Raw genomic sequence first — 27,615 nt, forward strand, 5'->3', positions numbered from 1 at the left:
GTAAGCATCTGCCTCATCTGAAACAAACTCCTATTCACTTCTGTGTGCTTTGTGCCAGTCACAGAGGGTGCTCTCAGAAATATGTGATGCATTGAACTGAATTCAGTTTAAATCAGGAATACTAAGCCATTTGGCTTCCTCCTTTTCCACAAGTCAATAAAATGGCAGCTAACCTAGTTGTTATTTTTCAGGTGCTCTCAGCTGAATGTGGCAAAAAGCCAGGTAGGTGTGAAGAGAACTGATAGTGTATTTCTTCCGTTCCCAGGCTTCTGGGTCTTTGCCATAGGAGAGAGTGGCAGTGAGCCAGAAATGGAAGCCAGAATGGTAGAGGGAGGGTGAATTTCTGCCTAATACCACAGTATCCCATAATTATAACTTACTCCATGCTAGAATGCTAGTACTAGAGAAATGTATTAGATGCATTGACAATTCTAAACTATTCTGAGGGAATTATCATAGGATCAGAAGTCAAACAGCAATGAGAGAAAAGTTAAAAACCTCACATTTCTGTTATTGCATTTTACAGTTTACTTCCAGGAAATCTCAGCACTTGACTTTCTGGATTCAGATTTCTAAACACTTTTAAAAATAAGAGCACTGCCTGCTATGGGTCATGACTTTCCTTTTGATTCCAAGTTTGCAATGTCTATACTGACAAGGTAAGCTGAAAGATTATGTGGGGTGAGGCTGGGCAGTCTATCATATAGCAATGAAGCCCCATGGCAAGAGCTTCGTTGCCCAACTTTGCCGGCATCTGTCCCAGGGGGAGGAACACTCTCACTGAGGCAGCAAGGTGAGTGTGAGGCCTTTGAGAAAGGAAGAGATGGGATCTCTGAGGTCTAGGGTTCAGAGGGAAGGAATTGTTGTAGCAATGGTTATTTTTGTTATTATTCCAAATACAAGCACAAATCACACACATACACAAACACTGGAAATACTAGTTACATGAGTAACAGATACCCATATATGCCCTTGTTAGCATAATTTATAGCATGTGTGAATAGTATGTGTGTGCGTTTAGTAGTGTCTGACTCTTTGTGATGCTATGGGCTGAAGCCCACCAAGCTCCTCTTGGGATTATCCGTGGCAAAAATACTGGAGTGGGTTGCCATTTCTTTCTCTAGGGGATTTTCCCAACCCAGGGATTGAACCCACATCTGTGTCTCCTGCACTGCAGGCAGATTCTTTACCACTGAGCCACCTGGGAAGCCCTAATCAATATTAAATGGCTCAGATAGATGTTTTGTTTTGTTTAAAAACAAAATTTGGATTGATGATCTACAACAACAGTACCATGAAATGTCCAGAGACAGTTTTCATGACACTACTCTCTCTACCTCATCTCTTGTTTTTTTTTTTTTTGGTTTGCACACTGGAGCATGTAGGAATTTAGTTTCCTGACCAGGGATTTTACCTGGTCCATCTGTAGTGGAAGCGAAGAGTCTTCACCACTAGACTACCAGGGAAGTCCCTCTACCTCCTCTCTTGACTCACATTCTTTATTTCTGCCTTCTTAACTTCTGTGATCCATATTCATTCCATCTGCCTTTGGGTATTGCCATTGATATGTTGTGGGCATAGTCTAAGCTCAATGATAAAGCAGAGTTAAAATAATAGCTAAACTTTTCTGGTAGAGTTCTAACTTGAACAAATGATGGACCAGGAGTCAAAAGACTTGTGCACTAGTCTAAGTTCTAATGAGTATCCATGCAATTAGCCACATGTGCTAATGCATCAGAGAGCTTCTTGGTAATCTGAACTTTGATTTTCCATCTGTAAAATGGAATAAGAAATTTACTTTCTGTCCACCTTAAAAAGCTATAAGATCAAGTGAGATCATATACATGAAAGCTTTCTTTTTTAGCAAACTATGAAGTGCTATAAAATATCCTTGAATTCATATTTATGGTGAGGAAGTATAGACTTCTATCTGGAATAAAAGTAAAGGGACAATAGCAGGTGACTAGCTGAAAGTGTAAAAATAAAAGCTAGAAAACTACCTGTAGGAACTAAATTAACGTTAGAACATCAGCAATGGTAATGTTTAATAGGATCCTATTTACATCACTGCTGAAGTCAGGTAGGTGCAGATTGGCATTTGAATTTTGTATAATTGCCAATATATTGTTGATTTAATACCCAAAGTTTATTTGCCTAACAAATACCACAAAAGCTAAACTAATTTAAGAAAGTATAATGCCACATTCCCATGACCCCCAATCTCTGCTTCATGCTTTAAGTTTTATTTTCTGTTCATTGTGTTTTGCCCTCAAGTTTATAAGGAGAGGAATACAGTGGATGAGTCAATAATGAATATTCTTGCCAGAAAAATAAACACTGAATTGAACTGTTGTTAATAAGAGTATCACATGTGAAAACAAATGAGGCAATTTTTCTGCCGTACTTGGCATTTAAAAGCCCTCACCGTTCAGAGTTCTGGGTTTTCTTTGTTGAAGTATTAATACACCAAGGAATTGGAAGAAATTCAGAGAATAGCTACCAAATTAAAAAGTTGAGTAAATAAAGAAGGGTTGGGAGGATGGGGAAATCTTAGTTATGAGAAAAGCAAAATAACTAGCACAGTAAAAGGTCAAGGGAAGATAGTAAACTTAGAACCATTTCACATAGCAAGCAGGGATAAAATACGACGCGTTAAAGCTCTTGCTGGTAGAACCTACAGTAACAAAAGAAAATACACGGCGACATACCAATTATCCAGTTCCATTTGAGGGCAAAAAGGTCCCATTTTTAAGAATTATCTTGAGGATCATAACTGTAATCATCCACAGTGCCAACTTGCTTGATTTCCCCAAGTCACTTCTGTGCTTTCTTTCCTTCCATGAAAGACAGAAATAAAGATGCAAATTACCTGGACACCATCCCTCAAAGCTATTAAAATGCTAAAGTGTAAACAGTGCAAAAGAAAGATAGACATTACAGAATGAACAATTTGTATTTTATTTCTAAATTATTCAAAATCTCATGGAAATGTAACCCCGACGGTATTGTAGACAGTAACGCCCCCAAACATGACTGCCCAGAGACTATTTAAACATGTTTCACTGGGAATATCATGACTTCCATGTTTCTGCACAGTGGGTAATTTATTCTCATTTTGGACTCCAGGCAGGAAGTGTTGATTCTTGCCAAAGACGATGTAAAATCTCCCCTCTCCTGTTGCCACTGAGGTTGCTACTACCACCGAGAGAACAGAATTGCCAAAGAGAGCATAGATCCAGATTGAAGATTGAGGCAGGAGACAGTGACAGTTTACCACATGGCCTCAGAGAGGGTTTGGTGAGATTTTTGGACAAAAGCAAGTATTCTGAAAATCAGTTGAGAATGCTTCAGTATATTTGTACTCTGTTTAATACATATTCATATAATAAAAGATAATAGTGAAAATTCAAGTAGCAAATATTCCAGTGAAGATCACTTGGGGCAAGAGAAAAACCAGGCACACAGAAAAAGATTCCATGCCAAGCTAGAAGTATTTCCCCAGATGATGCAGAATCATCCCCTGTTCCTCACAGAGAAATCTTAATAAAATGTGGCAGTTACTTCTAATTTTTTTTAAAAAATTTATTCTAATATGAAAATAAAAAAGATAATTTCCTAAAGTCATTAAGCATTTATTATATCATTTATTAGGAACTAACAGAAAATATTAAAAGATCACATACTAAAACCACCCCTAATAAAGCCAGGAGAAAGATAATTGAGGGGCACCAATAGTTTGGAGAGTTTAGCTTATGTAAACCAATTTCAGAAAATAATTTGTTAATTAAATTTTGGGGAAAAAGATAAAACTATTATTATTTGCAAATGATATAAATTTATGTCTAGGGAATCCAAAATAAATAACTAAAATCTTTTTGTTTTTTTAAAAAAATATTTTTTTGTTTCTAGAAATAGGATGTCATATATCAGAAAGTATAAAGGTTAAAACCTATCAGATTTCATGATTGATTGCATGTTGGTAGCAAGGGAGAAGGAGATATCAAAGAATAAAGTTTTAACCTGGATCATGAGCCTGGTCCTCTCTGGGTTACTGCCACAACTCCATTCTTTCCCTTCTAATCAATTATACTCACAGCTGTTGGGTTGATTTTTTTTTTAATTGAGACACAATGGACATAAAATATTATACTAGTTTCAGGGGCAATATAACAATATATTTGTACATATTATGAAATGATCACCACAGAGTCTATCTAGTCAACTTCCATCACCACACATGGTTACATTTTTTTTCTTATGGTGAGAAATTTAAAATCTACTTTCTAAGCAACTTTCAAATACATGACACAGTATTGTTAATGATATTCACTGTGCTGTACATTATATCTTGTACGTGCATGCTAAGTCACTTCGGTGGTGTCTGACTCTGTATGACCCTGTGGACTGTAGCCCACCAGGCTCCTCTGTCCATGTAATTCTCCAGGCAAGAAATACTGGAGTGTGTTGCCATGCCCTCCTGTAGGGGGTCTTCCCAACCCAGGGATGGAACCTGAGTCTCTTATGTCTCCTGCATAGGCAGATGGGTTCTTTCCTGCTAGGTCCAACTCAAAAGCCCATATCTCAGGACCTAATTATTTTATAACTCAAAGTTTGTAAATTTTGACAACCTTCACTCATTTTGCTCACTCCCACCCTCCCACCTCTAGCTACCAATCTATTCTCTGTATCTACGAGTTCAGTTTTGTATTTTCTTTAATTCCACATATAAATGTATCATATGGTATCTGTCTTTCTCTATCAGAATTATTTCACTTAATGTAATATCCCCAAGGAGCATCCACGTTGTTGCAGATGGCAAGATTTCATTCTTGTTTTATAGCAGAAAGTATTTCATTGTATGATATATATAACATAAATATATATATATACACACACATATATATATAAATGGATTTTTTAAATGTGGTATATATTGATGTTTTTGAACTGTGTGGTTTTGGAAAAGACTCTTGAGAGTCCCTTGGACTGCAAGAAGATCAAACCAGTCAATGCTAAAGGAAATCAGTCCTGAATATTCATTGGAAGGACTGATGCTGAAGCTGAAGCTCCATTACTTTGGCCACCTGATGCAAAGAGCCGACTCATTAGAAAAGACCCTGATGCTGGGAAAGATTCAAGGAGGAGAAGGGGGCGACAGAGGATGAGATGGTTGGATGGCATCACCAACTCAACCTACATGAGTTTGAGCAGTCTTTGGGAGTTGATGATGGACAGGGAGGCCTGGTGTGCTGCAGTCCATGTGGTCGCAGAGAGTCGGACATGACTAACTAAGCGACTTCACTTTCACTGATATATGTGTATGTGTGTGTGTATATATGTATATATATATACACACACACCTCTATAAACAGAAACATATATATATATATACACACACACACTTATACCACACACACACTTATACCACACACACACATACACACACACGCACACATTTATCACTTTTTATTTATCCATTCATCCATTAATGGACACTTAGGTAGCTTCCATGTCTTGAAAGTGTATTCAGTCACTCAGGCACATCCGACTCTTTGCGACCTCAAAGACTGTAACCCACCAGACTCCTCTGTCCATGGAATTCTCCAGTCAAGAATGCTGGAGTAGGTTGCCATTCCCTTCTCCAGGGGATCTTCCTGGCCCAGTGATAGAACCCAGGCCTGCTGCACTACAGGCGGGTTCTCTATTGTCTGAGCCACCAGGGAAGGCCTTCTGTGTCTTGATTATTATAAATAATGTTGCAATGAACATCGAGGTACACATCTCTTTTCAAGCTAGTGCTTTCATTTCCTTCAGATAAATATCCAGAAACAGAATTGCTGAATCATTTGGTAGCTCAATTTTTAATTTTTTAAGGAACCTCCATACTGTTCTCCATAGTGGCTGTAGCAGTTTACATTTCTACTAATAGTACACAAGGTTCCCTTTTCTCCACATTCTTACCAACACTTACTTCTTGTCTTTTTGATAATAGCTATTATAACAAGTATCAGAATATGTTATGGTGATTTTGATTTGGCATTTCATGATGATTCATGATGGTGAACACATTTTCATATACTTGTTAGTCTATGTCTTCTTTGGAAAAATGTTTATTCAGATCCTCTGTCCATTTTTTCAATAGATTATTTGTTTGGGTTTTTGTTTGTTTCTTCCTATTGTGTTGTGTGAGTTTTTAAATATATTTTGGATATTAACCCTTTCTCAGAAATATGATTTGTAAATATGTTATCCTTTGCTGTGCTAAAATAATTTTAAAACTAACAATTAAGTTCTATAAATTGGCTCTATATGGGGAAAAACACAAAAATTAATAGTTTTCCTTTATGAATAAAAGATTAAGTTGGAAAATAATATCAGAGAAAAGAAGAAATATTAGCAACAAAATTTGTTAATGCTTAAATATGGATTTAACAAGGAAATAATAAAAAGTATAAGAAGAAACCTATACTGTCTAACTAAAGAACATATAGTAACAAATATACCACTTTGCTAGATGGGAGTATTATTAGAGAAATTTAATAGTATTCCAAACAGAAGTTTGACATTTTTTTCTTTTTTCAATCTGACAAGTGGATACAAAAAAACTAAGAAAATTTTGGAAAAGATAATGAGAAAATGAGAAAGTATGTATCCTGCCAGATATTAAAATGTATCTCCTTATTATTATAAATATAAAGTCTCATAGGCACACAAGAGTTGAGAAGTAGTTTGGTGGACTAGAATAGAGTTCAGTATAATGCAAGTTTATATTGGAATCTACATATGATACATTTTGCATTTCACATCAGTGGAGAAAGGATGTTTTATTCAGTTAATAGTTTTAAAGTAACTAATTGTCATATGAAAAAGAATAGTTGAATTATTACATCACACTTGTACCATAATAAATGACAGATCATTTAAGATGTAAATGTGAAAACAACAGAACTATAACCGTACTAGAAAAAATATAGGAGAACTTTTTATAACAGAATCAATATGAGTCAAAATAAGTCAGATACCATTCTCATCTATTGGTTTTACAAAACTGAAAAGGTTTAAGGTTGATTTGAAAGTGGAGAAACAGACAGTCTCTTATATTGTTTATGGAAGCATAAACTGTTAAAAATGTTCATACTCTTTAACCCAGCAATCATACTTCTAAGAATCTATTCTTTAAAAATGATAGCAAGAATATGCTGTTAAAAATTTGTTTACAATAAGGAAACACTGGAAGCAACTAAACAATCCACAACTTAACAATCTTGTTTGTTTGTAATTAAATCATAACATGTCTCCACAATGTAATAATATGCAGTCATTAAAAACAATCAGGTGGATAACCTGGAAATACACCATGAATATCCTGTTAAATGCTAAAAGCAATCTTCCAATTATTACATAGAGCATGGTCCCATTGACATGATTGCTGGGTTACAGCAAGGAGAGCATTGCGACTGGATGATTACGCAACCCTCTATCGCCAGGCATCATGCCTCTGCAGTTATGTCAAGGCTTGTAATAAACAGTGTGTGGATAAAGAGACAGGGTAGTAACCCAATTAACTGATGACACTATAGAGAACTAGGAGATGTTAGAGCCAGAAAAACAGTTTCTAGGACATTATTCTCACCACCTCACATTAGCTGAAAGCAAGTGAAGTATAGGCCCTTGGCATATGATTTACCCTTCATTCCAGGCTGGATACTGACAAGTTAATTGGAATTCTCAACCATACAGATGAGCTTTGATGAAAACCAACACCATGAGAGAAAGAAAAACAAAACACAAAAGAAATTGATGTGGAATAAAAATAATTATTTATGCAATCAGAAAAGATATTGAAAATAAAATTTAATTACTCTTAATATGATGCAGGTATTTCATCTAGGATGTATGGACAGGTGACTATGAAAAAGAAACAATACATATTTATTGAAATTAAAAAAAGTTTGATATATAGCCTTAATAGCCATAGCTGAAGAGAAACCCAGTAGAAAAAAAGATGGAAGAACTTTCCCAGAACAACTCAAAAGTGCATAAAATTTAAAAATAGAAAAAAGAATTAAAAGACAGGGAGGAAAATTCCCAAGAGGCCAAAATCTATCTAGTATGATTTCCAGAAGAAAAGCCTGAAGAGGATAAAAAGAAAGCCATTGAATAAAATATCTGAGAGTATATAATCACAATTACAGTGATTACAGTGAAGTGGAATTGAAGGGGGGTGGGAATGGATAAAGAAAAGCCTTTTAATGGTTAAACATTGAGTGACTTTAAAATTTTGTGTGTAACACAAAGTATCACGTTACACACAAAATTTGAAAAGAGAGTTCCAGAAAAACATCTGTTTCACTGACTATACCAAAGCCTTTGACTATGTGAATCACAACAAACTGTGGAAAATTCTTCAAGAGATGTGAATACCAGACCATTTCACCTGACTCCTGAGAAATCTGTATGCAGGTCAAGAAACAACAGTTAGAACTGTACATGGAACAATTTTCCAAATTGGGAAAAGAGTATGTCAAGGCTGCATATTGTCACCCCCCTTATTTAACTTATATGCAGAGTACATCATGCGAAATGCCAGGCTGAATGAAGCACAAGCTGGAATCAAGACTGCTGGGAGAAATATCAATAACCTCAGATATGCAGATGACACCACCCTTATGGCAGAAAGCGAACTAAAGAGCCTCTTGATGAAAGTAAAAGAGGAGAGTGAAAAAGTGGCTTAAAACTCAGCATTCAGAAAACTAGGATGATGGCATCCAGTCCCATTACTTCATGGCAAATACATGGGGAAATAATGAAAACAATGAGACACTTTATTTTCTTGGGTTCTGATATCACTGCAGATGGTGACTGCTGCCATGAAATTAAAAGATGCTTGCTCCTTGGAGGAAAAGCTATGACCAACCTAGACAGCATATTCAAAAGCAGAGACATTACTTTACCAACAAAGTTCTGTCTAGTCAAAGCTATGGTTTTTCCAGTAGTTATGTATGGATGTGAGAGTTGGACCATGTAGAAAGCTGAGCATCAAAGAATTGATGCTTTTGAATTGTGGTGTTGGAGAAGACTCTTGAGAGTCCCTTGGACTGATGCTCCTGCTAAGTCACTTCAGTCGTGCTGACTCTATGCAACCCCATTGACAGCAGCCCACCAGGCTCCCCTGTCCCTGGGATTCTCCAGGCAAGAACACTGGAGTGGGTTGCCATTTCCTTCTCCAATGCGTGAAAGTGAAGTTGCTCAGTCGTGTCCCACGATTAGTGACCCCATGGACCGCAGCCTACGAGGCTCCTCCATCCATGGGATTCTCCAGGCGAGTACTGGAGTGAGGTGCCATTGCCCCTGGTCTGAAAGGAAATGGAAATCAGTCCTGAATATTCATTGGAAGGACTGATGCTAAAACTGAAACTCCAATACTTTGGCCACTTGATGCAAAGAACTGACTCATTGGAAAAGACTGATGCTGGGAAAGATTGAATGCCCAGGAGGAGAAGGGGAGAGGATGAGATGGTTGAATGGCATTACCGACTCGATGGACATGAGTTTGAGCAAGCTTCAGGAGTTGGTAATGGACAGGGAAGCCTGACGTGCTGCAGTCCATGTGGTCACAAAGAGTTGGACATGACTGAGTGACTAAGCTGAACTGAAAATCTTACAATTATCTTTCTAGGGTACAGACATTGGAAGGACTGATGCTGAAACTGAAACTCCAATACTTTGGCCACTTGATCCTAAGAGTTGACTCATTTGAAAAGACCCTGATGCTGGGGAAAATTGAGGGCAGGAGGAGAAGGGGACGACAGAGGATGAGATGGTTGGATGGCATCACTGACTCGATGGACCTGGGTTTGGGTAGACTCTGGGAATTGGTGATGGACAGGGAGGCCTGGCATGCTGTGGTTCATGGGGTCACAAAGAGTCGGACAGGACTGAGCGACTGAACTGAACTGAACTGAGGGAACCCAGATCAGGTAAATCTTTGCTAACTCTTAGGATTACTATTCTATTCTCCAACAGAAGTAAAAGCCAAGTAAACAGAATACGTTTCATAATTCTATCTTAAAAAGACTTAATTCAGCATGAGTCTACCTCTACTGATTTTAATAAAACAAGTGACAATTGTAACACAAAGAATTTGCTTTACTACAATCATTCTCATGGCTGTTTGTTTTGTTTGGTAACATTCTCAAATAGATGAGGCCAAGTCATCATAACAAGAAGTGGAATCTTGAAGAGGTTATCTGCATGATTCTAGGAGACCTCCTGCTTATCATATTTGGACATTTATTCCAAATGTTTGATTTGTTAATATACTCTAACCATTTTCTGCTGCTGCTGCTGCTAAGTCACTTCAGTCGTGTCCAACTCTGTGTGACCCCATAGATGGCAGATCACCAGGCTCCCCCACCCCTGGGATTCTCCAGGCAAGAACACTGGAGTGGGTTGCCATTTCCTTCTCCAATGCATGAAAGTGAAAAGTGAAAAATGAAAGTGAAGTCGCTCAGTCGTGTCTGACTCTTCGAGACCCCATGGACTGCAGCCTACCAGGCTCCTCTGTCCATGGGATTTTCCAGGCAAGAGTACTGGAGTGGGGTGCCATTGCCTTCTCCGAACCATATTCTAGTACTTTTTAATTATTACAACTATAGTCTTATCTTAAATGAAGAATGAGAATCTCTCTGTCTTTTTAGATAACCACAAGTCACAGCCAAACAACAAAATAGTGAATCGGGTTTCCTCTCCAATAAACTAATAAGAGGATATAGTAAAGTTTCTCAGTTGTGTTCGACTCTTTGCGGCCATATGGACTGTAGCCTACCAAGCTTCTCTGTCCATGGGATTTTCCAGGCAAGAGTACTGGAGCGGGTTGCCATTTCCTTCTCCCGGGGATCTTCCCGACCCAGGGATGGAACACAGGTCTCCCGCATTGCAAGCAGATATTTTACCCTCTGAGCCACCAGGGAAGCTCCAATAAGAGGATGAGGATTTTAACTGTGTATTTGTTTAAAGGGATGTCAGGTAGGACTCTATGTAATTTCATCTGCCACTTCTATCACTATCTATCTTTGCATCAAAATTCTATTTTGGGGTTCCCAAATGAAATATAAACATTCTCACCTAGTGATAAACATAGAAATACCACCATTTCCCATACCTATTTATTGAGTGGGGGAAAAAAAAAAAACTACTTGAGAATAGTATCCTAGACAGAATTTCTGCCAGGATCCAGGGACCAGAGCAGACTGAGGCCACAGAACCAACAAAAAAGGCTCTGACAACAGAAGTGAGCACAAGAGACAATTCAGTTCAGTTGCTTAGTCATGTTCGACTCTTTGTGACCCCATGAATCGCAGCACGCCAGGCCTCCCTGTGCATCACCAACTCCTGGAATTCACTCAAACTCATGTCCCTCAAGTCAGTGATAGCATCCAGCCATCTCATCCTCTGTCTTCCCCTTCTCCTCCTGCCCCCAATCCCTCCCAGCATCAGAGACTTTTGCAATGAGTCAATTCTTCACATGAGGTGGCCAAAGTATTGGAGTTTCAGCTTTAGCATCACTCCTTCCAAAGAACACCCAGGACTGATCTCTTTTAGAATAGACTGGTTGGATCTCCTTGCAGGCCAAGGGACTCTCAAGAGTCATCTCCAACACCACAGTTCAAAAGCATCAGTTCTTCGGCACTCAGCTTTCTTCACAGTCCTACATTCACCATACATGACCACTGGAAAAACCATAGCCTTGACTAGACGAACCTTTGTTGGCAAAGTAATGTCTCTGCTTTTAAATATGCTATCTAGGTGGGTCATAACTTTCCTTCCAAGGAGTAAGTGTCTTTTAATTTCATGGCTGAAATCACCATCTGCAGTGATTTTGGAGCCCCCCAAAATAAAGTCTGACACTGTTTCCACTGTTTCCCCATCTATTTCCCATGAAGTGATGGGACCAGATGCCATGATCTTCGTTTTCTGAATGTTGAGCTTTAAGTCAACTTTTTCACTCTCCTCGTTCACTTTTAACTAAAAAGAGGCTTTTTAGTTCCTCTTCACTTTCTGCCATAAGGGTGATGTCATCTGCATATCTGAGGTTATTGATATTTCTCCCGGCAATCTTGATTCCAGCTTGTGCTTCTTCCAGCCCAGCATTTCTTATGATGTACTCTGCATGTAAGTTAAATAAGCAGGGTGACAATATACAGCCTTGACGTACTCCTTTTCTATGTCCAGTCTGTTGTTCCATGTCCAGTTCTAACTGTTGCTTCCTGACCTGCATACAGATTACTCAGGAGGCAGATCAGGTGGTCTGGTATTCCCATTTCTTTCAGAATTTTCCACAGTTTATTGTGATCCACACAGTCAAAGACTTTGGCATAGTCAATAAAGCAGAACTAGATGTTTTTCTGGAACTCTCTTCCTTTTTCCATGATCCAGCAGATGTTGGCAATTTGATCTCTGGTTTCTCTGCCTTTTCTAAAACCAGCTTGAACATCTGGAAGTTCATGGTTCATGTATTGCTGAAGCCTGACTTGGAGAATTTTGAGCATTACTTTACTAGCATGTGAGAAGAGTGCAATTGTGTGGTAGTTTGAGCATTCTTTGGCATTGCCTTTCTTTGGGATTGGAATTAAAACTGACCTTTTCCAGTCCTGTGGCCACTGCTGAGTTTTCCTAATTTGCTGGCATATTGAGTGTAGCACTTTCACAGCATTATCTTTCAGGATTTGAAATAGCTCAACTGGAATTCCATCACCTCCACTAGCTTTGTTCATAGTGATGCTTTCTAAGGCCCACTTGACTTCATATTCCAGGATGTCTGGCTCTAGGTGAGTGATCACACTATTGTGATTATCTTGGTCATGAAGATCTGTTTTGTATAGTTCTTCTGTGTATTCTTGCCACCTCTTCTTAATATCTTCTGCTTTTGTTAGGTCCATACCATTTCTGTCCTTTATCGAGCCTATCTTTGCATGAAATGTTCCCTTGGTATCTCTAATTTTCTTGAAGAGATCTCTAGTCTTTCCCATTCTGTTGTTTTCTTCTATTTCTTTGCATTGATCGCTGAGGAAGGCTTTCTTATCTCTTCTTGCTATTCTTTGGAACTCTGCATTCAGATGTTTATATCTTTCCTTTTCTCCTTTGCTTTTCGCTTCTCTTCTTTTCACAACTACTTGTAAGGCCTCCCCAGAGAGCCATTTTGCTTTTTTGCATTTCTTTTCCAAGGGGATGGTCTTGATCCCTGTCTCCTGTACAATGTCACTAACCTCCGTCCATAGTTCATCAAGCACTGTATCAGATCTGGTCCCTTAAATCTATTTCTCACTTCCACTGTATAAGCATAAGGAATTTGATTTAGGTCATACCTGAATGGTCTGGTGGTTTTCCCAGACTTAATTTCTTCAACTTAAGTCTGAATTTGGCAATAAGGAGTTCATGATCTGAGCCACAGTTACTCCCAGTCTTGTTTTTGCTGACTATATAGAGCTCCTCCATATTTGGCTGCAAAGAATATAATCAATCTGATTTCAGTGTTGACCGTCTGGTGATGTCCATGTGTAGTCTCCTCTTGTGTTGTTGGAAGAGGGTGTTTGCTATGACCAGTGCGTTCTCTTGGCAAAAATCTATTAGGCTTTGCCCTGCTTCATTCCATATTCCAAGGCCGAATTTGCCTGTTACCCCAGGTGTTTCTTGACTTCCTACTTTTGCATTCCAGTTCCCTATAGTGAAAAGGGCATCTTTTTTGGTTGTTAGTTCTAAAAGGTCTTGTAGGTCTTCACAAAACCGTTCAACTTTAGCTTCTTCAGTGTTACTGGTTAGGGCATAGACTTGGATTACTGTGATATTGAATGGTTTGCCTTGGAAATGAACAGAGTTCATTCTGTCATTTTCGAGATTGCATCCAAGTACTGCATTTCAGACTCTTTTGTGGACCATGATGGCTACTCCATTTCTTCTAAGGGATTCCTGCCCACAGTAGTAGATATAATGGTCATCTGAGTTAAATTCACCCATTCCAGTCCATTTTAGTTCGCTGATTCCTAGAATGTTGACGTTCACTCTTGCCATCTCCTGTTTGACCACCTCCAATTTCCCTTGATTCATGGACCTAAGATTCCAGGTTCCTATGCAATATTGCTCTTTACAGCATCGGACCTTGCTTCTATCACCAGTCACTTCCATAACTTGGTATTGTTTTTGCTTTGGTTCCCTCCCTTCATTCTTTCTGGAGTTATTTCTCCACTGATCTCCAGTAGCATATTGGGCACCTACCCACCTGGGGAGTTTCTCTTTCAGTATCCTATCATTTTGCCTTTTCCTACTATTCATGGTGTTCTCAAGGCAAGAATACTGAAGTGGTTTGCCATTCCCTTCTCCAGTGGACCACATTCTTTCAGACTTCTCCACCATGACCCACCTGTCTTGGGTGGCCCCACACGGCATGGCTTAGTTTCATTGAGTTAGACAAGCCTGTGATCCGTGTGATTAGATTGACTAGTTTTCTGTGATTATGCTTTGTGTGTCTGTCCTCTGATGCCTCTCACAACACCTACCATCATACTTGTGTTTCTCTTACTTTGGACGTGGGGTATCTCTTCACGGCTGCTCCAGCAAAGCGCAGCCACTGCTCCTTACCTTGGTCGAGGGGTATCTCCTCACAGCTGCCCCTCCTGACCTTGAATGTGGAGATTCACATTCGCCCCTCCTCTCAGCCCTCCTGCACCCACGCAGCCACCACTCCTTGGACGTGGGGTTGCTCCTCTCGGCTGCCACCCCTGACCAACAAAAGACAATGTCCCTCAAATTAAAGTTTGGCTTTTCCATCAGGTAAGTAGGCATTAGAAGAGGCCTGACTTGAAGGTGAAAAAATTTAGAAGTTTAAATGAGCTGTAATATCTGCAATTTTTGAAATTTTTAAATGAAATCACAAATAACAAAGAAACCAATAATCATGAAAAGTCTGGAAGTTAAAAAAAAAAAAAAAGAAGAACAAATTACTTCATAGTTATTTCAACAGCAGTTTCTCTGCACTGTCAGTTTCTTACCAACTTCTTGGGATGAAATGCTTGTGCTAATGCATGCAGGAGCTGGAAATCTGGCCAAATTCTTCACATAGTAACTGCTTCTCTACTTTTCTCCTGATACGAAAGCTGGATCCCTCCAGTGATATGTACCAACGTCACCAAAACTAAATATAAAACAAATGCACACAAGTAATGTCAGTGCTGAAGTGATGTGAACTGTGACAGGAGTTTTACTTTTTATAGTGTTCCCCTGAAACAACTCCAAAGCCTCAGTTCCATCATGGCTGGGTTTTAGAGGTTTAGTCCTTTAGAGGGAAAGCCATCTATCCTGCTGTTCCCCTGCAGGTGATGGAACACTGCAAAGCTCTATTATCTCGAAAGCACTTCTTTGGTTAATTCTCAAGACCTCATTTCTCAATCCAGCAGTGTGGTTGAGCAACTGCATGTGTTCTTCAGAATCAGAATTACAGTCCACAGGGAATCCAGATCCCCTGTTCCTTTTAAGTCGTTTTCTGTGTACTTTGAGACAAAACATTTGGAGGCATGACCCATGTAAAATATCACATAGCTCAGAAAAAAAGCTTTTACTTCTCCAGAGGCAGTTGAGGTAAAAGGAGCCAGTCTTGGTCTCCTTAAACATCTGTGAGTCATTTCCCACCTAGATGTTAGACGTTGTTATCTCCCACCCATGGGGAAGTTAGAAGTCCAGTGGCCTTTCTCTCCTTCCACCATCGTTTCAAAGGCTGATTGTGTATTAATTGTTGACCTTTGACTATGAATGATTTTAATCATTATAATTTTCTTGGGAAATTTGCATTTAAGCCTTGCTTCTAATTGTGTAAAAGTTACATAAAAAATATTTTGTTCCTTATTAAGTTTAGGCATCATATAAAACTTGGCTATGATGAATTCTCATCATATTCATGATCTTTTCTCTTACATGAAAGAGGAAATAAGCAGAAGCCAGACTAGACTATGGCCATAACTGAGGGAGCCCAGAGCTGACAGAAAGCAGAATATTGTGGGTCCAGGCAGCGTGCCCAACTTCCGCACCCAGGGCTGGCCTACTCAGGCTTCACTCTTCATGCCCTGTGTTTCCTCTCTTCTGCTGCTGCTGCTGCTGCTAAGTCACTTCAGTCATGTCCGACTCTGTGCGACCCGATAGACGGCAGCCCACCAGGCTCCCCTGTCCCTGGGATTCTCCAGGCAAGAACACTGGAGTGGGTTGCCATTGCCTTCTCCACTTCATGAAAGTGAAAAGTGAAAGTGAAGTTGCTCAGTCATGTCCGACTCTTAGCGACCCCATGGACTCTTGTCTGGGAAAGCCTCTCCTCTAGGGACCCGTTATTCTTTTACTCGAGAACCCAATATCTCAGTGATCCAAACCCATTTACAATGGGGGGAGGGGGTGGTGGTCAGAACCTAGAATCTTTCATGGAGAGTGAAGTAAGTCAGAAAGAGAAAAACAAATATCATGTATTAATACATATATATGGAATCTAGGTAAAAGGTATCAGTTCAGTTCAGTTCAGTTGCTCAGTCGTGTCTGACTCTTTGCGACCCCATGAATCACAGCATGCCAGGCCTCCCTGTCCATCACCAACTCCCGGAGTCCATCGAGTCAGTGATGCCATCCAGCCATCTCATCCTCTGTCGTCCCCTTCTCCTCCTGCCCCCAATCCCTCCCAGCATCAGAGTCTTTTCCAATGAGTCAACTCTTCGCATGAGGTGGCCAAAGTACTGGAGTTTCAGCTTTAGCATCATTCCTTCCAGAGAAATCCCAGGGCTGATCTACTTCAGAATGGACTGGTTGGATCTCCTTGCAGTCCATGGGACTCTCAAGAGTCTTCTCCAACACCACAGTTCAAAAGCAGCAATTCTTCGGCGCTCAGCCTTCTTCACAGTCCAACTCTCACATCCATACATGACCACAGGAAAAACCATATAGATGAATCTATTTGCAGGGCAGAAATAGAAGTGCAGTCATAGAGAACGAACTTGTGGTCATAGCAGGGGAAGGAGCGGGTAAGACAAATTGAGAGAGTAGTACTGGCATATATATATTAACATGTGTAAAACAGAGTGTAAACAGATAACTAGTAAAGAAGCTGCCATATTAACACAGGGAGCCCAGCCTGGTGCTCTGTGATGACCTAGAGGGGTGGGATGGGGGTGGAGGATCAAGGAGGGGAATATGTGTATATATAGCTGATTCATGTTGAGGTACAGCAGAAAGTAACCCAGCATTGTAAATAAACTATATTCCAATTTAAAACATTTAATTAAAAAAAAATTTACCCTGTGCTTTCTTCTCTTTCATGTTTATCTAAATTCCCAGGTGCTTAGGGAGCACCATGTCCATAGGGCCTAGAAGTTCTATTTCCTTAAATCCATCATTTCACAAATTACTCAGTGTGAAATTTTAGTTGTGTACAAAGGTCAGGAAGATTTCAGAATGGAAACAGTGACATGAATACAAGGAGAAAGAGTGTAACACTAGTACCCTCAAACCCCAACAGTGAAGTGCACCCGTGTATTCCTCCTCCTCACCTTCTTCCCTACCTCCTCCCAACCTTGAAGAGCCAGAGACAGCCCAGTGGAGGAGAGAGTAAAGCTCAAAGCAGGAAAGGCCTCACCTCTTCTGCATCCTGTCTTACCTGTTGACCAGGCCAGAGCTGAGAGAGGTTGTTTAGCTCTAAATGTAGGATCGGTATGAATACAATGGATGGAATCTGTCACTGATGTGAGGCAGCTTTTAAGTTTGAAAACATCGGGGTTCTTTTATACTCAGAAAGAATAGAATTAGGAGATGAATCTGAGATAGCAAATAGGGTAAAAAAAATTGAACTATTTCACTGAGTAGTTCAAAGGGACAGGAGAAACAAAAATAGTTGATCAGCATGCACCCTAAGGCCTGGTGCACACCACTTTGAGGTAAGCAGTAGTTTGTTTTCATTTAGGAGCACTATTTCAGGCACAACTGTCTATGCAGTATGATGACAATGGTGCTGATATTTATATTCTTTCCTCTGTCACTGGCTTTGGAGAAAGGAAGTGCACTCCAGAGACCCATATGTTGGGTATGCTGAATAAGGAGCAAAAAAGTGTTCAGCACAATAATGACTGACACTGATAATTCATGTTAAAGATTGATGAAAGAGCAAAATATAACAAGAAAAACAATATTTTTATTATAAAAACTCTATCCCCAGTCCAGTATGGAAACAGTCCGTGGGGAGTGCTGTAGGCTTAGAGGAGCAGAGACAAAGTTTTGAGGAATTTGAGAATGAGCATTTTCTCTCTTTAAATACAGAAAAGGAGACTGTCTGTAGAATTATTTGTGAGAATGGCCACAAGGCTGCTGTCAGAAGTATAGGGCGCCACCAGATGTCTTTTTCTAAAACAATGGATTCTAGGGATTTAGCTCATAAAACAAAATTGTTAGGGGAAGCACACTGATTGAAACTGCCCACCCTGGCCAGGCACCATAGTAACCATTTGCATGAGTTATTTTACTACAGGAAGTCCTGGTAAAGAACACGGAACTAATAAGCCTCCACCAACCAGAAGAGTCCGGGAAAGGTAAAAAGGAGACACCACATGTCCAACTACCTCCTCCCAGAATCCTTCTCTCTGGCATCCATCTTGGCTGAACAAGGTGTGCACCACCAGGAAGGGCTCTGAGTCAGAATAACTGGCTAAAGACAACCTGGAAACTAATCCCATCACCATAAAACCCAAGACTGCAAGCCATGTGACAGAGCTGTCCTCCTGGGTTCCCTTACCCTACTGCTCTCCACCCGGGTGCCCTTTCCCAATAAAATCTCTTGCTTTGTCAGCACATGTGTCACCTCAGACAATTCATTTCTGAGTGTTAGACAAGAGCCCACTTTCGGGCCCTGGAAGGGGTCCCCCTTCCTGTAACAAAATTACTATGGTTCAGACTCCGGTTCTGGTGATTTTAAAACATGTCAGCAAGTTCTTTGACGTGTTCTCATCAAGAAGCAAAGTCTAAATCTTCTCCCCTTGGATATACACTGACCTTGGTGACTCGTTTAAACAACAAAAGCATCAGTGATGCTACATGGATTTTGAGTATCAGTCACAAAGAGATAAGACTTCCACCTAGCTCTTTCTTGGAACATGGCCTCAGAGCTCTGAATGACCATGTGAGAATTCCAACTTCTCTGAAGATACCATACTGCACAGAAACAGGAGAACGCAGAGAGAGATGCATGAAAAGCCTCAGCTGTTAGAGTCTTGCCAGCTCAGGGGCAACAGGTGAATGAGAAGCTGCTAGATAATTCTGGTCCCAGTCACTGTACTGTCCCTAGAAGAAGAAACCATTCTAGGATTGTGGTTGTTTATTCACTAAGTCATGGACTGTTTCCTGACAGGCTGCTCTGAACATGAGATTATCCAGGCAAGAATACTGGAGTGAGTTGCTACTTCCTTCTCCAAGAGATCTTCCCAACTCAGGCATAGAACCCATGTCTTGTGCATTGGCAGGTGGATTCTTTATAGTCTGCAAATATTTCAATTTAATTTGCACTTTCATAATTACTAGTTAGTTTGAACAGCTTTTCATTTTGATAGTTTCTGGCTAATCATTGTCCATTTGAGTATTTTGCTTATTTGTTCTGGAATTGCTTGTGCTTTTTTTTTTTTAGGAGTTTTTTTTTTATAGAATTTTGATACTAAACCTTTCAGCTTACATAGTTGCAAATATTGTCACCTTTTTTGTCACTTGTATTTTTAGTTTTTTATTGAACCCAATGATAAAAGATTTTGGTTTAAATTTTTTCTTGAAATATAAAGAGTACAAATCTTAAATGTACAGATCAATGACTTTTTATATATCTATACACTTGTGGTGTGCATACTCAGTCCTGTCTGACTCTTTGCAACCCCATGGACTGTAGCCTGCCAGGCTCCTCTGTCCATGAAATTTTCCAGGTAAGAACATTGGAGTGGGTTGCCATTTCCTTCTCCAATGCATGAAAGTGAAAAGTGAAAGTGAATCCACTCAGTCCTGTCTGACTCTTCGCGACCCCATGGACTGCAGCCTACCAGGCTCTTCCATATGAGATTCTCCAGGCAAGAGTACTGGAGTGGGGTGCCATTGCCTTCTCCATATCTATATACTTGGGAGGGTATATAAAAGATATACACTTTTATATGTCTATATACAATAGGGAAGGAACACCCCCCACCCATCCACAGAAAATTGGATTAAAGAATTATTGAGCATGGCTCCCAACCATCAGAATAAGACCCAGTTTCCCCCTCAGTCATCTCTCCCATTAGGAAGCTTCTATAACCCTTTTATCCTTATTCATCAGCAGGCAGACAGAATGAAAACCACAATCACAGAAAACTAACCAATCTGATCACATGGACCACAGTCTTCACAAACTCAATGAAACTATAAGTGAAGCCATGTAGGGCCACCCAAGATGGACGGGTCATGGTAGAGAGTTCTGACAAAACGTGGTCCACTGGAGAAGGGAATGGCAAACCAGTATTCTTGCCTTGAGAACCCCATGAACAGCATGAAAAGGCAAAAAGACAGGACACTGAAAGATTAACTCCACAGGTCGGTAGGTGCACAATATGCTACAGAGATGAGTGGAGAAATACTACAGAAAGAATGAAGAGATGGAGCCAAAGCAAAAACAACACCCAGTTATGGATGTGACTGTTGATGGAAGTAAAGCCTGATGCTATAAAGAGCATTATTGCATAGGAACTTGGAACATAAGGTCCATGAATCAAGGCAAATTGAAAGTGGTCAAACAGGAGATGGCAAGAGTGAACATCAACATTTTAGGAATCAGTGAACTAAAATTGACTGGAATGGATGAATTGAAATCAGATCACCATTATATCTACTACTGTGGTCAAGAAGCCCTTAGAAGAAAAGGAGTAGCCATCATAGTCAATAAAAGACTCTGAAATGCAGTTCTTGGATGCAATCTCAAAAAGGACAGAATGATCTCTGTTCATTTCCAAGGCAAAGCATTCAATATCACAGTAATCCAAGTCTATGCCCTGACCAGGAATGTTGAAGAAGCTGAAATGAATGCTTCTATGAAGAACTACAAGACCTTCTAGAACTAACACCCCAAAAGAGATGCCCTTTTCATTATATGGGACTGGAATGCAAAAGTAGGAAATCAAGAGATATCTGGACTAACAGGCAAATTTGGCCTTGGAGTACAAAATGAAGCAGGCCAAGGGCTAACAGAGATTTGCAAAGAGAACATACTGATCATAGCAAACACCCTCTTTCAACAACATAAGAGAAGACTCTATAAATGGACATCAGAGATGGTCAATACCAAAATCAGATTGATTATATTCTCTGCAGCTGAAGGTGGAGAAGCTCTATACAGACTGCAAAACAAGACCCAGAGCTGACTGTGGCTCAGATCATGAACTCCTTATTGCCAAATTTAGTTTTAAATTGAAGAAAGTAGGGAAAACCACTAGACTATTAAGGTATGACCTATATCAAATCCCTTATGATTATACAGTGGAAGTGCGAAATAGAGTCAAGGGATTAGATTTGATAGAGTACCTGAAGAACTATGGACAGAGATTCGTGACATTGTACAAGAGGCAGTGATCAAGACCATCCCCAAGAAAAAGAAATGCAAAAATGCAAAATGGTGTCTGAGGAGGCCTTACAAATAGCTGAGAAAAGACGAGAAGTGAAAGGCAAAGGAGAAAAAGAAAGATATACTCATTTGAATGCAGAGTTTCAAAGAATAACAAGGAGAGATAAGAAACCTTCCTCAGTGATCAATGCAAAGAAATAGAGGAAAAAAATAGAAAGGGAAAAACTAGAGATAATTTTCTTCAAGAAAATTGGCGATACCAAGGGAACACTTCATGCAAAGATAGGCACAAAAAAGGACAGAAACATTATGGGCCTAACAGAAGCAGAAGATATTAAGGTAGCAAGAAAACACAGTAGAACTATACAAAAAAGATATTCACAACCCAGATAAAAATGATGGTATGATCATTCATCTAGAGCTAGACATCCTGGAATGTGAAGTCAAGTAGGCCTTAGGAAGAATCAGTACGAACAAAGCTAGTGGAGGTGATAAAATTCCAATTGAGCTATTTCAAATCCTAAAAGATGATGCTGTGAAAGTGCTGCACTCAATATGCCAGCAAATTAGGAAAACTCAGCAGTGGCCACAGGATTGGAAAAGGTCAGTTTTCATCCCAATCCCAAAGCAAGGCAATGCCAATGAATGTTCAAACTACTGCACAACTGCACTCATCTCACATGCTAACAAAGTAATGTTCAAAATTCTCCAAGCCAGGCTTCAACAGTATGTAAACTGTGAACTTTCAAATGTTCAAACTGGATTTAGAAAAGGCAGAGGAACCAGAGATCAAATTGCCAACATCCACTGGATAATCAAAAAAGCAAGAGAGTTCCAGAAAAACACCTACTTCTGATTTATTGACTAAGCCAAAGCCTTTGACTGTGTGGATCACAACCACCTGTGGAAAACTCTTCAAGAGATGGGAATACTAGACCACCTGACCTGCGTCCTCAGAAATCTGTATGCAGGTCAAGAAGCAACAGTACTGAACATGAAACAACAAACTGGTTCCAAATCGGGAAAAGAGTAGGTCAAGGCTGTATATTGTCACCCTGCTTATTTAACTTATATGCAGAGTACATCATGAGAAACTCTGGGCTGGAAGAAGCATAAGCTGGAATCAAGATTGCCGGGAGAAATATCAATAACCTCAGATATGCAGATGACACCACTCTTATGGCAGAAAGTGAAGAAGAACTAAAGAGTCTCTTGATGAAAGTGAAAGAGGAAAGTGAAAATGTTGGCTTAAAGCTCAACATTCAGAAAACTAAGGTCATGGCATCCAGTCCCATCACTTCATGATAAATAGATGGGGAAACAGTGGAAACAGTGTCAGACTTTATTTTTGGGGGCTCCAAAATCACTGCAGATGGTGATTGAAGCTATGAAATTAAAAGACGCTTACTCCTTGCAAGGAAAGTTATGACCAACCTATACAGCATATTAAAAAGCAGAGATGTTACTTTGTCAACAAAAGTCCATCTAGTCAAGGCTATGGCTTTTCCAGGAGTCATGTATGGATGTGAGAGTTGGATTATAAAGAAAGCTGAGCACTGATGAATTGATGCTTTTGAATTGTGGTATTTGAGAAGACTTTTGAGAGTCCCTTGGCCTGCAAGGAGATCCAACCAGTCCATCCTAAAGGAGATCAGTCCTGGGTGTTCATTGGAAGGACTGATGCTAAAGCTGAAACTCCAATACTTTGGTGACCTGATGCGAAGAGCTGACTCATTTGAAAAGACCCTGATGCTGGGAAAGATTGAGGGCAGGAGGAAAAGGGGATGACAGAGGATGAGATGGTTGGATGGCATCACCAACTCAATGGACATGGGTTTGGGTAGACTCCGGCAGTTGGTGATGGATAGGGAAGCCTGGTGTGCTGCAGTTCATGGGGTCGCAGAGTCGTACACAACTGGGTGATTGAACTGTACTGATATGGATTTTTGTTGGCAAAGTGATGTCTCTACTTTTTATCTGCTGTCAGGGTTTGTCACAGCTTTGCTTTCAAGGAGCAAGCGTCTTTTAATTTCATGGCTGCAGTCACCACCTGCAATGATTTTGGAGTCAAGAAAATAGTCTGTCACAGTTTCTACCTTTTCCCCATCAATTTGCCATGAAGTGATAGAACCGGATGTCATGATCTTAGTTTTTGGAATGTTTTAAGCCAGCTCCTTCATGCTTCTCCTTCACCTTCATCAAGAGGCTCTTCAGTTCCTCTTGTTTCTGCCCCTAGATTGATATCATCTGCATATCTAAGGTTATTGATATTTCTCCTGGCAATCTTGAATCCAGCTTGTGATTCATCCAACCTGACATTTCACATAATGTACTCTGTGTGCAAGTTAAATAAGCAGGGCAACCATATACGCTTGGTATGTCAGTTCTTTAATTTTAGATACTCTAGTGGGAGAAAAGTGCTCATTGTGGTTTTAATGTTTGCATTTCCTCAAAGATGTTGAAGGTATTTGAATATGCTTACTTGTTACTCTTTTGCAGTTTCTGCTTGTCTTGTTTACAGAATTATTTTCTACTCCAATACCATAAAAGCTTTTCCTTTAAACAATACTTAGCTTTTTATTTGTAGTATATAATATACTTGGAACATATGTTTGTACATGGTAAGAAGTTTTATAAGTATAACTATGGAAACATTACAGTGCCATTTATTGATAGTCCATCCTTGTTCTACTGGTTTGGAATGCTTTCTTTGTCTTGCTTACAATAGCTTTTATAATAATGTGCAATTAATACAATGTCAGATATAGGTCAAAAAGAGAAAAGAAGAAACCATTAGAACTCATATAAACAAACCTGTGTAGATCTAAGAACTCAGTATATGACTTTTGGTGATCTTTATTATTCATTCCTATTTCATTTCACTAACTTTCTAATCTTTATTATATTCTATGAGGCTGCTTTCTATTTTAATTTTCTCTAACTTCTCTAACTTCTTTAGTTGAATACCTCAATCATTATTTATCACTCTGATTCCTTTTCAAATGAATTTAAGCTCAAACATTTCCTTTAGTGCTTAAACAGCATCTGGCAAGTTTTGTTATATAATATATTCATTGTTATCCAGTACTAAATACTTTCTAATTTACATTTTGATTTCTACTTTGGCCCATGATTAATTTAGAAATGCATTGTGATAATTTCCTAATGTATAAAGTATTTTGATTATATTTTTGTATTAAAGATATTAATTTTTATTTACCTCATTATTTTTATTTATCTGGTCAGGGAATATTATCTGCATAATATTGATGTACTTGCATCTTTAAGACTTTTTCAGGATGAGAATATAATTAATTTTGGTATATTCCATGTTTTCTTGAAAAGAACATATATTTTTAAAATATCGAGTACAGGTTCTATAAAATTCCATGGGTTAAGGAGGTTAATTGAAATGCTCAAGTCTTCTACAGTCTAATTAATATTTCATTGGCTTAATATATTATTAACTGAATTGGGCTTAAAAGTCTTCATTATACTTGACACAAAAATGGAAATAAACACATATATTTTGGGGCTATATTATCAGTTCATACTAGTTCAAGATTGTTATAGTGTTCTGGTGAATTGTTTCTTTTACCTATCTGTTATTATTATAAACAAGGGAGCACATTTTTTCCTAAAAGTTCAATTTGGTATTATTATTTTATTATATTACTATTATTATAAAATTTTATTATTTATATATAAATATTATATATAATTATATAATTTTATTAAAACCATATTTTTTCTTATTGTTTCCATTTCTTTCATGATTTCAAATAATTTCTTTTTCAGTCTTTTCAGATTGTTTTATTAAACAAAGTTCTGGAGATTCTGCTCCTCTCTTTAGTCATCTTCTGTGTTTTGTCATTTTTGTGCAGATTTCTGTGTGACCTCGATTATGTAGTCTAATTCTAGGGTGATTTTGCAAAGGCTTCTGCAAGATCGTCAAGAGTATCCCCAGCATGGGGCCAATTTTTATGTTAATCTCTCATTTTGGAGTTTCAGGGTCAGCTATAGAGTATAAATTTGACTTCTTAACTTGTAAAATGATTAACTAGAGATTTTGATTTCTCAGAAAAGACTATTATTGCTGTGTTTCACTTTTATTTTCACTCAGGTCTTAGAGAAAGCTCCTTTCTTTCCAGCTCCTTACTGGATACAGATTTTTTCCCCCGCTTCTTATATTATTTCTCTCAATAGCATAGCTCTTCAAGGGTAGTGATACTGGCTTTTGTAGTGATATTGGCTCAAACGGCTCATAAGATCCCAGGCCTCATACTCACTTGTCATATGAATCTTAAAATTCAGCTCATTGGTTTCTACCAGAATTGAGATCTTCATAAACTGCATGGTGAATTAGTGCACTTAGCACTGTAATGATCAGTTGCCTCTCAAGTTTTGGCACCTAGGCACTTCCCTTTCTTCTTTTGAACTCATTTGTGCATTTACAAATTATTTTATCCACGTTTGCAAAAGGAGGAGAATCACATATTTGTTTATTTTAATTAGGAGTCTTTCTGGAATCATCCTCCTTACCTGTTACATATTGAAATTTAAGAGGTACACCTATTCATTCCCTATTTCCACACGGAAATACAAACTATTATAACTGTAAGAAGGGATTTTACATGGTGGCAAAGAATAAGGAAATGGCAACCCACTCCAGTGTTCTTGCCTGGAGAATCCCAGGGATGGGGGAGCCTGGTGGGCTGCCGTCTATGGGGTCGCCCAGAGTCAGACACGACTGAAGCAACTTAGCAGTAGCAAAGAATAAGGATTGCAGAAATTATCTACAAAGTGGGCTTCCCTGGTAGCTCAGCTCATAAAGAACCCACCTGCAATGCAGGAGACCCTGGTTCGATTCCTGGGACACCCCAGTTCAATTCCTGGGTTGGGAAGATCCCATAGAGAAGGGATAGGCTACCCACAACAGTATTCTTGGGCTTCCCTGGTGGCTCAGATGATAAAGAATCTGCCTGCAATGCAGGAGAATTGGGTTCAGTCCCTGGGTTGGGAAGATCCCCTGGAGAAGGGAACAGCTACCCACTCCAGAATTATGGCCTGGAGAATTCCTTTGAAAGAGGAGCCTGGCAGGCTATAGTCTACAAAGTATGTCCAAATTATATAAAATAAAAAAGTGTTCAAAATGTATTTTGTTCCACTATTTCATTCCCACTCGAGGTGGTACAAATTGGACTCATTATTTAATATATTTATATACATATTAATTAATACAGTTGGAATATAAACATGTAGTTACACATTATTGGTTAAGTGCCCAGCTTAAACTAGTAACTACTTTCAAGTATATGTGTTCTGTGAATTCATTTTACCATGTTCCTAAAAAATGCAATCTGAAAAAATGATAAACTGAAAACACTATAGGAAACATACATGCAAAAATGAGTGAAAATCTATTTCATTCCTTTTCATTATTTTAATCACAACTTTTCAAAACAAAAACGTGAATCTATTTTCCTGCAATGTATTATTAGGGAAGTATGAAAGCAGAATTATAAAGGAGGAGAGAGAAAATTCCTAGGATGACTGACTCTGTGTTGCTTCCAGGCAGACAAAGGAATATATGGCCCAAATGAGATTTCAAGAACTAGATTTTTGATTTTTGAATTGTTTCTAATATGTTCTAACAACTAAACTATTTAAACTACCACTTCTTAGTCAGTATTAACTTTTGCAAGAAAAGGATTTTCTTGCAATTTTTTTTTCAAAATTATTGAATAATTTGTTTCACAAAATGCTTTGAGCTTCACATAAGAAAGTTAATGTGCATCTTGATTCTTTTTTCTATTACAGGTATTTGATCTCTGCTAATCCACAGGAAAACTTCAACCCACTTCTCCTAGAGTAGGTATCTGACAAATGATTATATGGAAAAAGAGGAGAGTGAAAAAGTTGGCTTAAAACTCAACATTCAGAAAACTAAGATCATGGCATCTGGTCCC

General features: G+C 38.9%; 1 long non-coding RNA gene across 1 annotated transcript; it reads left to right on the forward strand.

Moving 5' to 3' along the window:
- Positions 1-81: 81 nt before the first annotated feature.
- On the forward strand, positions 82-27,615 carry LOC113898530. The gene is made up of 3 exons (XR_003512676.1): positions 82-222; positions 527-659; positions 27,467-27,615. It is a non-coding gene; the product is annotated as an uncharacterized LOC113898530 (long non-coding RNA).

The sequence above is a fragment of the Bos indicus x Bos taurus genome, chromosome 1 (genome assembly GCF_003369695.1).
Source record: "Bos indicus x Bos taurus breed Angus x Brahman F1 hybrid chromosome 1, Bos_hybrid_MaternalHap_v2.0, whole genome shotgun sequence".
NCBI lineage: Eukaryota > Metazoa > Chordata > Mammalia > Artiodactyla > Bovidae > Bos > Bos indicus x Bos taurus.